Genomic DNA, 14875 nt, shown 5'->3' on the forward strand with positions numbered 1-14875 from the left:
GCTGGAAGAGTGTTGTGCAGATGCCACTGAAGGCCTTGTGTTTCTTTGATACCTCTGCTGAGTAGTCTGCAAACAACAGGAAGCGGTGGTCATCTAGTGTAAGGCCCTTGTTGGCGCGCAATGCTTGCAGGATCGCCATGCGGCCGTTGTAGTCTAGGTATCTGACTATGACTGGGCGTGGCGACTTCCTCTCCGGATTCAAGAGACCCACTCTATGGGCCCGTTCCACTCTGCATGCCAGGTGGATCCCCAGTAGGTCAGGGATATTGTGAGCACAGATGCTCATCAGGGAGGAGGGTCTGTAGGACTCCGGGAGTCCAATAATGCAGACATTATTCCGGCTGGAACGATTCTCGAGATCCTCCACCCGGTCCATCAATTGTTGCGTGGTGCGGTGGACCTTGTCCAGTCGGGACGTTGCAGATTCAGCCCCGTCTTCCAGCTGAGCTATGCGTTGTTCCGCCTCGGACAGTCTTTGCGCCTGCTGAAGAAGATCTGTGCGTAAAGCCTGGATGCCTTTGTTCACTGCTTTGGCCACAGCATCCTGAATAGTAGGGCGCAGAAGTTTGGCAACCTCCACAGCTATCAAGCCATGTTCCGAGAGCAACGGGCGATCCTCCTCCGAAGAAGGGCTCACGTAGGGGAGAGCATGGGCAGCGGCCATCTTGGAGGGTAGTTGAGGCCTCCTCGGCCTGGTTGGCGTGTTTTTGCTCCGTGGCCCGTTGCGTTTTTTCGCCAGGAATTTATCCATGGGCGAGTCCGCGGTTCTCCTTCACTATGACCACGGGGTATGGAGACGTTATCAGGAGGCCGAGGTGATATTTGATATGCCGATTAAGCCTGGCAGCGCGGGAGCTCTCTTCCGTGCGACCGCTACATCAGGCGCCGGAACCGGAAGTCCTTTCAGGTGTTTCTAAGCTAATTTGCAAGCTGTAGTTTAGAAAGTACATAAGTAGTTGGGTACTGCCATAGTGGACATGCATCAATGCAAACATATTTTAATACTTGTCCAGCAGGGAGAGGGTCTTTTAATGAGGCTTAAATGGCAACATTGAAAACACACAATTCCTTCAAATAACATGTGAGATGCCTTAAAGACTGATGTGAAGTTATGTAAGAACTATATAGTCCTTTAACACTTTTGCTGCCAGGTCCTGCGCTTTACTTTTAACCTCAGATGGCCAAACCATTTTTGCAGTTTTTTTATAATTCTTTTTACTTTCAGCTTTCAGAGTTTGCAAAAGACACTATAAAAACCTCCCCACCCCCCAAAAAAAAACAAAAAAACATACAGGTTCTCAAAGCACAGGAACGCTAGAATACTGACTCTGTAGGTCCCGTAATAGTATTTTTGATTAAAAAATGTTTTTGATAAAAATAAACAAAAATCATTATTGTGATATTATTAAAATAAAACTAATATCATTATTGTGAGTGCACAAACACAGCATAACTTTAAAAATTCTTACTAAATCTAAGATCTTAAAAAATAAAATTCTTACTAATTCTAAAACTAGATACAAATTTATTAAGGTCATAACAAATATTTGTGAATTTTAAATTGTGCCTTTTTGCAAAATGATAAAAATGTAGGGCATAAAAAACTGTAAATAAGCAATGTTATGATACAAAGCTAGAGGTTTACCTCACTCCTATTAATTGAGGTAATGCCTGATCTGCAGTGCTCTTTACAATGCATGGCAACATGTCTTAACATGCTACAGTGCATAGAGTTAAATTACTGTAATTTGAAAATAAAAAACACACCATCACCTGAGCACAAGTATAAGTATAAAGCATGCCTGTTGGCGTGAATGGGGTCATGACATGCATTACCATTATGTGTGTAGTCTACATATATGTTATGTGTGTGTGTGTAATTTGTGTGTGTAATTTGTGTGTGTGTGGTGGTGTTTCGAACCTCTAATAATCAATAATGTTAGTGTTCCGCTAACAAATCAAAAATAATATTGCTGTGATATTAACATACATTAACACTGGATGCTTAATAAGGTGAAGCCAAAAGTGATATAAAAAGCGTGCAAAAATATTAACCAAAATAATCATACAGAAACGTGTATATAGTGACAATCATCATGTATAACTGCAATGTAAATGTTGTACAAATCCACCACATTTACTTCCTACAGACTAAAATATATCCATATGCAATAATCAAAAGAAAAGGCCCCCACTCAGTCACCAGTCCCCACAATCGTCCATTCCTTCAGAAAGATGTTGATACTCCCGCTCCTTCCAGCTGGACTCAATCTCCGGTCTCCAGTCTTTTTCACAAACTGCCTCCTTCTAGCTTCAGACGTGAACACCGCTCAGATACAGATCCTCCACTCCAATCTTATCTACTCCTCTCCTTATCTAAGCCAGGCTTAATTAGACCCTCAGGACAATGTTATTACCAGTGATCGGTCCTCACAATGGGCAAGCACGAGAAAAGAAACATCCCATTGTGTACTCTGACCAGATGCAAAGTTGCTTTATTAAAAAAACATACTTACAAACTCTTCAAGTAAAATGATGACTATAAAAATGTGTTCTTTGTACCCCATAGTTATACTCCTAGGGGGGTTGTATCGGTGGCCCTTCTTTTAAAAAAAAAGACTTCCAGATACTAATTAACCCCCCATCCCTGCAAACACCCACATACCTTTGGAGGGACAGGATGTGCGTATGAGACCTGTGTCCCATAGGGGCAAGGTGCCTTGCAAAATTGAGAGGCTTTCCCAACCCCTTGCAAGGTACACTCCCTATGTTTTGATGATTCAAGGGAGAGGGCACACACTTGATGTCCTCCCTTTCCTGACCATGCAGGACAAAAAGGGCCAAAACTTAAAAATAGTTTCCCTTTCTGTTAAAATTAAAAGTGACAATTTTTGGAACATATACACTCCAAAATGGTCAAACTTTGCACAATTTTTTAAAATAAAGAAACATGCCTGTATTGAGGTGCTTAAACAGTCACTCCACCCACACCAATATTTAATTTATGGGTGGATATGTCAGTCAGACATATTTACCTGGGTTCCATGCTCTGTCCTTCTGCAACTGAGTCTCCCTCCTCCTGTTGCATTACATCAATCAACTACAAACTCATCATTGGAAGCCACCCTGGAAAAGTGGTGGCAGATGGCTGGAGCTGGGAACTTGCCACAATTTCACTGCCAAAGTCTTCGGATAAAAAGGTGACTCAGCCTACTTGATTCCATGCAAAACTAAAATATTTATGTTGGGTGGAAAAGCCTTTAAAATGTGGAGCTTGGTAATAGTGCACTGGATACTGTACATCATTAATGTACAGATAATACATATAGGTAGAAGGAGGTGAAGTAGTTATTGTATAGGTCACAAAGTGGGAGGATTGACATGAGGGGGTTAATGTGCAATATACGGTGAGTAAGATATTATTATACTAGAGGCAGGATAGAGGTGAGTTGTACAGGAGAGTAAAGTAGGTGAAGGGGATACAACAATCCAACAATCAAAGTAATTAAAATCCCCCACCCGAATCTGCTGCTGCCTCCCTTCTGCTGATAATGAATGGTTTATTGGGGTTTGTTTATTAAAGGCAAATTGGCTGTTCACTTTGCAATGGAATTTCCACTTTACAAAGGAATTGTCCCTTTAGTTTAGTGAATGAGGTAAAGCTCTGTTGACTTCCATCATCAAACCATGTTTAAACAAAAATACTGTTTTTTTTTCTCTCGTGATTAGGTATTCTATGCAGTAACGTTTCACCACATTCACTAAGCTAAAGGAAAATATCCTTGCAAAGTACAAATTACCTTGTAAGTGAACAGCCTGTTTGCCTGTAAATACCAAGAGAGGTATTCTTTAATGTAAGCACTAGAATGCTTAATACGTTATGTATGTCATTCTTTTTGTAGTACATGTCCAGTTTTGTCCTGCTATATATTCTTTGGAGATGCTTGCAATTTTGGATATTTGTCCTCTGCTTTGCAGTTTGTTTGCTACTATCTTTTGAGCACAGATAGCCCCAGCTATATCTACATCCCTTAGATGTACCTGGGCGATGGATTACAGGTATTTATATTGCCAAACTTATTAATAACAATACTAATTTATTTGATATAGTCATTAAGCAGATATACTTACCAGCAGTATGGTTCTAATCTTTTTTTAATATTTGACCATTGTAATTATGTATTTTCCATATTTGTACCCATGGAGGTGGGAGCTCACCCGGGCCCAATCTGAGAATTTACAAGCACCTCAATTTATATTGGCATACCTCCTGGTAAAAATGTTAAAATCCTAATACATAAATTGTAACTTAACCATATGGATATATTTGTAAAAATATTAAGTATATGTATTACAATCTGAGGATACAGATTCTATCGTCACAGGCTCACTCTGAAGTACCCAAGGTGGCTCTTCTGCCTCGTGTGAGGAGCAGGGGGTCGGTCCCTGCTCGCCACACGCTTACGCAGGGTGATATCAGCATGTGGAAGAATGTTTTACTACCTAGCCTAATGAAAAATTTTATGTTTATATATAATTTTGTAACATAATATTATCAATTAAAAATGTACTTAATCTCCTGAGGAAGCAAAGATTGTGAAACATGTTGAGAAGTTTGTTTGCCCTTCACCAATGGACTCACAATTTTGAATCTCTGTATATCCATCAATATAGCACAGTGGTTTTACTTACAGGGGGTTCACCACATAGGGTAGATTTAAACTTTGTATCTTTCTAACCGGTCTTTTAGGCCTCATGTATGCTAGGAGCTTTTTAAATACACGTTTTTAACAATCTGTGATTAGTAAGGGATACATTTTACTAGAACTATTGTGGCTATAAGTATAAGTTGTATGACTTTGTAAGCTCATAAAAAAATCCCATTGTCTACATACAGTATATGCTATTGGTACTTATGATTTAGGGATATAGTATGACAGAGAGTTAAATATTCTATTCCGCAAGTGTTAGTCTTTCAGTATCTCAGTCAGACATGCAATCTCAAGCCACATTTTATCAATTCTAGTTACCAAAAAAGACAATTGTGGAGGACCGAGGCATGTTTTCCAGGCAACAACAGTGTATACACATTGTAAAAATTACAAATACTTTACAGCTGTTTATGTCAAACAAATATTGCCAATATATTTTTTTCCAAAAGCTTCAACAGGATGATATTCTATATGTGCTAGTGCACAAAGGCAAAACATTGATATTCTTGCAATGTCTTCATCTATCAGATGTAGAATAATAATTTCACAGCTTGTCTACAAACATAAAAAATAATTTTGTTGTTATCCAATATTTACTTTATGTGCAAAGATGAGTGAATTGATCTTCAAAAGTTTAGGATTCAATCTAAATCACTCTGATACACAACCACAGAACAGAAGATGTTTACCAAGCTGCTGCAAGTTCTTTGCTATTTAGTCCACTCTTTTTTCATTGTTGTTTACTCTTAAAAATATTTTTCATATATTAAAAAAACAATGACAAGGCATTCCCTCTAAAGATACAGGCCCAGGGCACCAGGAATAAAGCTAGATATCCCCTGAAACTCTGTCCGCTGTCCAGCAAATTGCTTTACCTCCAAGTGAACTAATACTGGGGTCATTTGGACCTTTGGGGTCATTAACCATTGTTCCTAAACTTTAAGGACATTTTTATGATGGGAAAAGTGCCAGATGGCTGGAGGAAATCAAATGCGGTACCTTTATAACAGAAAAAGGTTCAAGATGTATACTGGGTAACTACAAGCCATTCAGCCTTACATCAATAATATGCAAAGTATTTGAGGCAATGGTCAATGACTATATTCAAAAGATTACATGTGATAATGGTATAATAAGTAATAACCAGCATGAATTTATGAAGGATCATTCTTGTCAGACAAACGTTTTGACATTCTATGAGGAATTGAGTTTGAACTATGCCATGGTATTTGATACAGTAGCCCACAATGGTTAATTTACAAACAAAGGTTTATTGACTATGAAGAAACTGTATGCCAAACACAACCACCAAAAAATCAGATATTGTTCAGATTTTCATTTCTTTCTGTTTTTTTTAGATTTCTGATGTAAAATTTGATTTGATTCATTATTCAGATTTCGTATCTGTCCGAATTTTCATTTCTTAATGATCTACAACAGGAAGTCACATGAGCATGCTTTAATGCAACCCTCAACAGCCAGAAAAACCATCTGATTGGCCAGAGAACAGTCACATGTCTGATTAAGTTTCATCTGGAATGAAATTCGGACTGATCCCAATTTTTGTTAAACGAACATTAAGGGGTCTATTCACTAAGCAGCCGAGTGAATAAACGACCCAAAGTGAAGTGAGCCGAACGCTGTTCGGCTATTGACTTCAGGCTTGTACAGCTGATTTCAGCCATATATCAGCTGATTTGGGTCGGCTGAATAAAAAATAAAATAGAATACGATTGGGCAGAGCTAGCAGTGACAGCTAGCTCCGCCCAACTGTTTTCTATTGGCCAGGCGGTTCTGCTGCCGTCAGAATAATAAAAAAAAAATTTAAAAAATCACCATAGGAATGCATAGCTAGATTCCTATTGGCTATTTCACTTCACAATAGCCAATATCAAACTAGCTATTGCACCCAACCTCTGCTGCTGTCAATCACAAGAGGGGACCTGATGGAGAACTTCAGGTCCCCTCTGCTGATTGAAAGCAGCAGTGGGCGGGTGCAATAACTAGTTTGCTATTGGCTACTGCAAATTGAAATAGCCAATAGGAATCTAGCAATGCATTCCTATGGTGATTTTTTTTCCTTTTTTTATTATTCTGACGGCAGCCAACGGCTCCAATGTCAGAAAAAAAAAGAAAAACAGAGCAGGGAAAGGTTTACTTTTCCCCAGAAAGAGTAAAACTTTCTGGGGAAAAGTGTTTCTCTCCCGGGCGGCCGGGAGCTGCTATCTAATAGCAGGAGACTCCTGGAGCGTCCGGGAGAGTTGGGCTGTCTGGAGATCAGTGTCCCTGGTTATCTGGTAACCAGGGACGCTGATCTGTCTGTGCAAGTGGCCGTAGCCAGCCATGAGATGACAGCTGGCTATGCCCAGCAGTCAGTAGCAGGCTGTTCGGCCAGCTTCGGCTTTAACCTCAGCTCAGTCGAGCCAAAGCATATGCCTTCGGCTCGACTGAGGCTCCCGGCCGACTTCGGGAGCTGTACGGGCTATAGTGAATAGCCCGTACAGCAGCCCTTTGGTTCCTGGGGCCGAAGCTAGCCGAAGGATAAGCCGAAGCTACGACTAGATCCTTCGGCAGCTTCGTGAATAGACCCCTAAGATTAATTTGCATTAAAAGGTGTTCGATTTGGAAATCCGATGCATCCGTATGTCCAAATTTAACTAAATTTGTACCAATATCCATTCGGAATGAAACAAAACTTACCGTAAAAAATGTCTACCGTATGCATATGGGTGGAAAACTGGTTGCAGGAATGTATCCAGAGGGTAGGGATAAATGGCTCATTCTCTAATTGGGCCAAAGTGGTGAGTGGAGTGCCCAAGGTTTCAGTCCTGGTGCCCATTTCTGTTTATCATATTGATAAATGATATAGAGGTTGGAATAAATAGTTCACTCTTGGTATTTGCTGAGGGCACGAAATTATGTAGGGCAATACAATTGCAACAAGACAGAGAATCACTGCAGTAAGACCTTGGTAAAATGTAGGAGTGGAGAGCAACATGGAAGATGGGTTTCAATCTAGAAAAATTTAACGTTATGCAATCAAGAGCTAAGAACATGCAAGAAGAATACACTTGGAAGGGGTTCTGCTATGGAAATCAGAGATAGAAAACATCTAGGGATAATCATAGACAGGGCCGGTGCTAGACTATTTTGCTCCCTAGGCAAGACCAGCTACTTGCACCCCTCAGCCCCCCTCCAGCAATAGCCAATAGCAGACTGCCTATTGAAACACCAGCAACTGAGCAGAGGAGCGGAGCTGAGAGAGAAAGTTGCCCCCTTTGTATTGCTCCTCTGCTCAGTGGGCGGGTACAATAGCCAGCCTGCTATTGGCTTTTGCAAATTGAAATGGGGGGGCACCATGGGGAGTGAGTGGTCAAGGCTGCGCTCTAGGCAGAAGTGCATCTTAGGCGGCTGCCTAGTTTGCCTAGTGGCAGCACCGGCCCTGCTTAAAGTGAGTAGAAAAATAAGTGGTAGTAAAAGAGGGATTTATTCAAGAGATAGAAATGTATATCTGCCACTTTATAGAACATTTGCCACATCTTGAGTATGTGGTTCACTTTTAGGCACCACAACTTAAAAGGGATGTCCATGAGCTAGAGAAAGTTAGAAAAGGGCAACTAAATTATTAAGGGGGTGGGTGGCCTGAGGTATGAAGATATACTACAAAAATTAAAATTGTTCTCCTTAGAGAATAGACGCTTAAGAGGAGACATGATTGTAATCTGCAAACTTAGCAACAGGGACATTATTGGGAATACACTTTTTAAAACAAGAACTTTGAGGAAGACACAAGGGCACAACAAGAAGTTGGAAGATACGTTTTTTACTGTGAGAGTGGTGAAAATGTGGAACTTACTTCCACAGTTAGCCATATCAGAGCACAGCACTTAACTGTGAGTCACTGCTCACAGTCACTGCTCACAAAGTAGATCAGGGAACAGATTTTTTTTCCATCTGCTCCTGCTCTTCATCCTCACAATAATTGCAGTGGCCTCCACCCCAGAGGAGCGGGGAACCCTTAAAAACTGTGGCAAGGGTGTGTGGGGGGCGGGTGCAAGTGAGCTGTACAGCTGCCCAGATCACTTGTAGAAAAAGAGAATTGCCTGCTGAGAAAAATGGTACCAAGATCATAGCTGCAGGAGCAGCCATAATCTGGGTGTAACTACCTCAGAACCAGGACCTATATAAATGTACAGCGGTCGTGAAGAATTTAAGGTAGACACTGTGCAGAAAAATCATATATCATGGAAGAGTTGCATTTAAATGCTTGTTTGTACGGGTCTGTTAGATACTCACCTGTGGCACAAATGACTAAAGCATATTTTGTAGGCAAAAGAGCTGTGGCAAATGTTTACCATGCATACAGTGAGTAGTGAGTGCCGCTTTAAGCCCCTGTCATTCATCTGGGTGCCCATAGGTGCCCCAGGTCTTTTGCAATCCTAGTTAAACCTCTGCCCCTAATGTTTTAGATATATCATGAATACATACCATTAGGGTGAACATTGTCCCCTCTAAAATGCCACCTCTAGCAGTTTTACATCCCACCGCCCATTAGTAATGCAGAAGTACTGGAACAACTTATTTACGCTTTCTTCAAAAATACAATGCAATAGTACTGTTACATTGTATGTTGTTGCAGCTACTATTAGACTTGTTTGCTATAAATGGGGAAAATGTGTTATTCTTTTAATAAAAACCTGTGGAAACTTGGGGTTTTTCATTGTTTTGCTTATTTTTGCCTATATATATACACATAGAAATAGGGTAATTTTATTTCTGTAACTGTAAAGTTTGGAAACTATAAGTGAAACAAAGATTTCTTATATTTCCAGAAGCCATCATGCACTAAGGGTCTTTCAGCAACATATACTTGCGGCTAGATTGATACATGAGATACTCTTTTTAAACTACAGTGATTTTAACCCTTTTTTAAAGCTTTGACTGGGTCATTTCATAAGTGTTTCTTTGAGCTACATTGGGTTTTTCTAGTCGAAACACCAGCATATCAGTGTTAGGAAGCAACCTGCTCACAGCACATGGATAATGTGCTATTGGGGAAAGGGGTTGGGGGGTGGGGGATTGGCTGCTGCCAGGATCTGTCTATACCACCTTTCTCTCCTTTCCCTTTTCTATGGCTGTTTTATGATACAATCTTTGCCACTCCAGCAGAAGCACAGAAATAAAGCGATGAACAAGCACTTTCAATAAATAAACACCTTTTTTTTGCAAAGCTCAATAGTCAGGTATTTACCACAGTTAGTTTATTTTACAGAAATACTAGCACAAAATATATCGTGTTCTTAAAGTAAATCTAAAGGCCAAACTTTGTTGGGGGGATAGATTAGGGGAAGGGATGCAGGAAAATGTTAAAATCCATTAGGATTTTTTTTACGCATATTGTGTGCCATTCAAGTTGTTTGCCTTCACTTTCTGTCCTGAAGACAGCAAAAAAAAGAAAATGTATTTAAATTATGGGCAGCTCTACCTAGAGCAAGGACGGGAAGACTCTCCTAACTGAAACTCTGTACGAGCTCTGACAGTTTGAAAATATGCAGAAGCCTGAGCTTTGCAGCTGTGATCGAATGATCATGATTGCAATGCTTTCCAGGCTTGAATGCAAATATTAAAGAAATGCATATATTTTATATATTATCATTATGCATTTCTTTAATTTTTGCAACAGGTGAACTTATCCTTTAAACTGGAAAAAAATGTCACTATTTGAGTATTTCCCCTCTATTGCTCTTCTGTTGACAACCCAAAATGTTGAATTTTCCCTCACTTTTAGACATAGTGACAATGATCATCAGGGCAAATAGAGGGAGTAAGTCTCCCTAGTATTGACACAGATAGTAACACAGGGGTTCTAAATTCCACACTCCATCGAAAACTAAAAAATAGTTTTGACTTTCTATACACTTATAATTTGCTTAACCCCATCACAACTGCAGTAAATACGTCAGAAATGTACTCCTTGGTGGTCTTTGAAACTCAATGAAAAATAAAACTGAGGGAGGTAGTAAATATGGGTAAATATAGTATAGGGATTATTCACAAAGCTGCCATATGCATAACCGACCCAAAGTGAAGTGAGCCAAACGTTGTTCGGCTATTCACTTTAGGCTTGTATTTCAGCCGTACACCGAATGAAATCAGCCATACATCGGCTTGCTGTGGCTGGGCTCAGGTCAGCCGACCCTGCTCAGCATGTTCGGCCGCCCCGAAGTTCAGAAGGAGCCGAACCTCCGGCAGGCTACTCGCTGCTGTTCGGCCTATTCTCATAGGGGCCGAACAGCAGTGGGTGAATATCCGAATGCCGCTGAGCAACATTCGGCTCGGCTATTCTGCTCGGTACCTCTGTGGTACCAAGCAGAATAGAAAAACTGTTTGAAAAAGTAGAAAAGAAAAATAGAAAACGATTAGCAGAGCCGGAGGTGATATGAAAGCCGACTCTGCTGAGTTCTCATGGTACTGACTAGGGATGCACCGATACTAGTATCGGTATCGGTGCCGATACCGAGCATTTGGGTGAGTACTCATCCAAATGCTCTGATACCTAGCACGAGTACTTCCTGTATCAGGAAGCCGGGCAGAGCATCATTACACGCTGCCGGTTTCCTGATTGGCCAGGAAACGGCTCCATGCTCTCTCGTCACTTGTGATGAGAGAGCATGGAGCTGACTTCCCCGCCAATCAGGAAGCTGGGTAGCGTGCAATGACACGCTGCCCGGCTTCCCGATTGGTCGGGAAGCTAGCATATCCGGAAGCCGGGCGCCGTGTAATGACGCAGCGCCCGGCATTCTGATTGGCCGGGAAGCCGGTGTCATGCTCCCTCGTCATCTCATGAATCATAATATTAAGAAAGTGACCTTAAAGCAGTAGTTTGTATTGCTTTAGAAAAAATGTGACCTGTCCCTTTAATAAAAAGTATCGGTAATTGGTATCTGCGAGTACTTGATAAAAAGTATCGGTACTCGTAATCGGTCCTAAAAAAGTGGTATTGGTGCATCCCTAGTACTGACACATTAGCGTCCTGATTACCAAGTAACCAGGGGATGCTGAACTGTCAGTACCATGAGAGCTCAGCAGAGTTGGCTTTCTTATCACCTCCAGCTCTGCTAAACTCTCATTGTAATGCAGGAGGGAGAGAGCAGATGGCAGATAGCAGAGAAAGCAATAGCTTCTTTGCTATCTGCAAGTTTCTTTTTTTAGTATTCCGACAGCTGCTGCCGTCAGAATAAAAAAAAACGGCATAGGAATGCATAGGAATACACGGGAGCCGGTATCTAATAGCGGAAGACTTCCGGAGCGTCCGGGAGAGTAATGGCAGATCACCGTCCCTGGTTACCTGGTAACCAGGAGGTGCTGATCTGTCTCTGCAAGCGGCCATAGCCAGCCATGAGATAACGGCTGGCTCTGTCCAGCTGTCAGTAGCAGGCTGCCCAGCTGTCAGTAGTCAGTAGCAGGCTGCCGGCCAGTTTCGCCTTTCACCTCGGCTCAGTCAAGCCGAAGCATATGCTTTCGGCTCGACTGAGCCACTCGGCCAACTTCGGGAGCTGTACGGGCTATAGTGAATAGCCCGTACAGCAGCCCTTTGGTTCTACTGAACCGAAGGGGTCCTGGGGCCGAAGCTAGCCAAAGGATCAGCCGAAGCTACGGCTAGATCCTTTGGCACCTTTGTGAATAACCCCCTATGTGTTTATTTAAGTTGAACACATACAGCCTTAATGGAAAGCATCAAAGTCTGCATGGTATTCAAAAGCTGGTTGTCTAAAAACTGTGTCCTGGTCACTGTTTAGAAGCCAAAAAACGTCACAAATATTCAGATATCCTTCCTATATTGAGTAGCACAGTTTCAAACTAAGGAATGTTTTCTTTTCTTTTATCAGTGCTCATACCAATAAAAGCATTTGCATAAATCATATTGATGGTTGTGCATTCTGTAAGCTATATTACTGGTACATTGAATCTGTCAACACTGCAGTCTATTAGGAAGTGTGGTTCTATTTTAAGGGCAAAGATGAGAGAAAGCAAACATGAATGGTTAAAGCTTCTACATGTATGCCAAATGCATTTATGTGTAGTAATAGATTTTGACTCTTTGATGGTAATGCACACAGTTTCAGAGCCTTTGAAGGTAAACATTTATTTGAATAAAACATTTCTTTAAAATGACACAAAGTGTCTCCATTGTGCTGAGAGAAACCTGGAGACTGACTTATCCTTAAGACATTTTCAATTGCCTGGTTGACATGTTGACCTAGTAGTTTGATTTACTTAAGGCAAACTTTTCAAGGGAATTTGTCATGTACAAGCAAAAATGCAGTTTTATTTTATTTTACTTGCACATGATTGGATATTCATCATAAAGTGAAAATTCTCCCTATTCACTAAGCTGAGGGAAACTTCCACTGCAAAGTGTAAGTTGCTTTACAACCCCAGTGTCTTGAGTTTCTTCTAAATCAGTGGGGTTGATTGACTAATGGCAAATGGAATGTTCCCTTTGCATGGGAATTTGCACTTTGCAGGGGAAGTTTCTCCGTAGCTTAGTGAATGAGGTGAAGTTCTGCTGACTTCCATCATCCAATCACGTGCAAGCAAAAATAATGTGTTTTTGTTTATTCTCCTTGCACGTGATTGGGTATTTTTTGCAAAGGGAAATCTCACCTCATTCACCAAGCTAAGGGAACATTCTTCTACAAAGTGCAAATTCCTTTGAAAAAGTAAACAGCCTAGTTGCCTTTAGTAAATCAGCCCGTGTCTTAATTTTCTTCTGAGTCACTGGGGATGAGTTACTAAAGGCAAATATGTTGTTGACTTTGCAAGGGAGTTTTTACATCACAAGGGAATTTTCCCTTAGCGTAGTAAATTACATGAAGCTCTGCTGGCTTTCATCAGCCAATCGTGTACAAGCAAAAATACTGTTTTTTTTAAATTTTCCTTGCACATGATTGGGTATTCTTTACAAAAATAAATGTCACCACACTTACCACGCTTAGGGAAATTTTCACCGTATCTGGCTTTAGTAAATCAACGCCACTGACTTGGCACAAGCAGAATTTTGTGGTTGACTTAATTTGCTGCAGATTTGTTCCAAGTCAATGGCTTATTAAAAACTAAAGATATTAGGTCAGCATGACAGCCAGGGAAATAAATCAAATAAAATGTATTTTTTATTTTTTTCCTAGTCGGGTTGCATTATACATTTTTTTTCTTACTGCTTTTAAACCAGCAGATTGAACTTTTGAAGGGACCCTGTCGTTTAGAATAACGGAGATTGCTATTGCTGAGATTGCTATTGCTGAAAGAATGCTAGTTCTCTGACTGTCATGATGATGCTTTGTATTTAATGTTGTCTGTGTCACTGACACCGAGTCTGAGTCTCTGCAGTAGCATTTTTTATTGCCTACTAGTAGATCTGTTTTTTTTCCCTTCCTAAAATAGAGTGACAATGCTGTTCATTCTACAGCGAAATCAACCAGCATCATTGTCACCTTGGTAACAGGGCAATCTTAGTTGCATTTTATGTAAGCAACAAACAAATGAAGGCTCAACATCTGTTAACAACTTTTAAGCAATTACAGCATCAGTTTATTTTCTAAAAAGGTTTAAACTATATGAATGAAAGTTGATCCCTGCCATTTTTAAGAGGGTTGTTCCAACCTCCATCACTGTAATTTCTGATGGACAGCTTGAATTGGTAAATCAAATGGAAAAATTATGGCTCTATTGGGAGGATCAATATGTAAACACACTGTTATGAGGGGACTTGGAAAAATAAGAATTGCTGTGTTAAGGCTCTTGTCAGATTTCATCATATATTTAAAGTTTTATTTTCCTATAATTAAATGTTTTAAATCAGACACAGACAACTGGCATTTTCTTCTGAAGGTCATCAGTGGCAGCCTCCATACTTTTCTCATGACAGAGTGACTTTATATTCTTTGATGAAAGAAGCCTGTGTACACAGCTCACTGACTCATTACTAGTAACTCATTCCAGTGATTCATCCGTTATCGGACAACTCAGTCCAGCGTTGTGTTCAGACAAAATGTACCTCTAGCAGCTATGTCTCTTTACATGGCCCATAGCACTTTAGGAAAGTGTACTCATATTTGAAATGTTAAGTTGTAAAAAAATGAGTGTGTATGTATATATATATA

The sequence above is a fragment of the Nanorana parkeri genome, unplaced genomic scaffold, assembly GCF_000935625.1.
Source record: "Nanorana parkeri isolate BGI_ZX_2015 unplaced genomic scaffold, ASM93562v1 scaffold1743, whole genome shotgun sequence".
Classification (NCBI taxonomy): Eukaryota; Metazoa; Chordata; class Amphibia; order Anura; family Dicroglossidae; genus Nanorana; species Nanorana parkeri.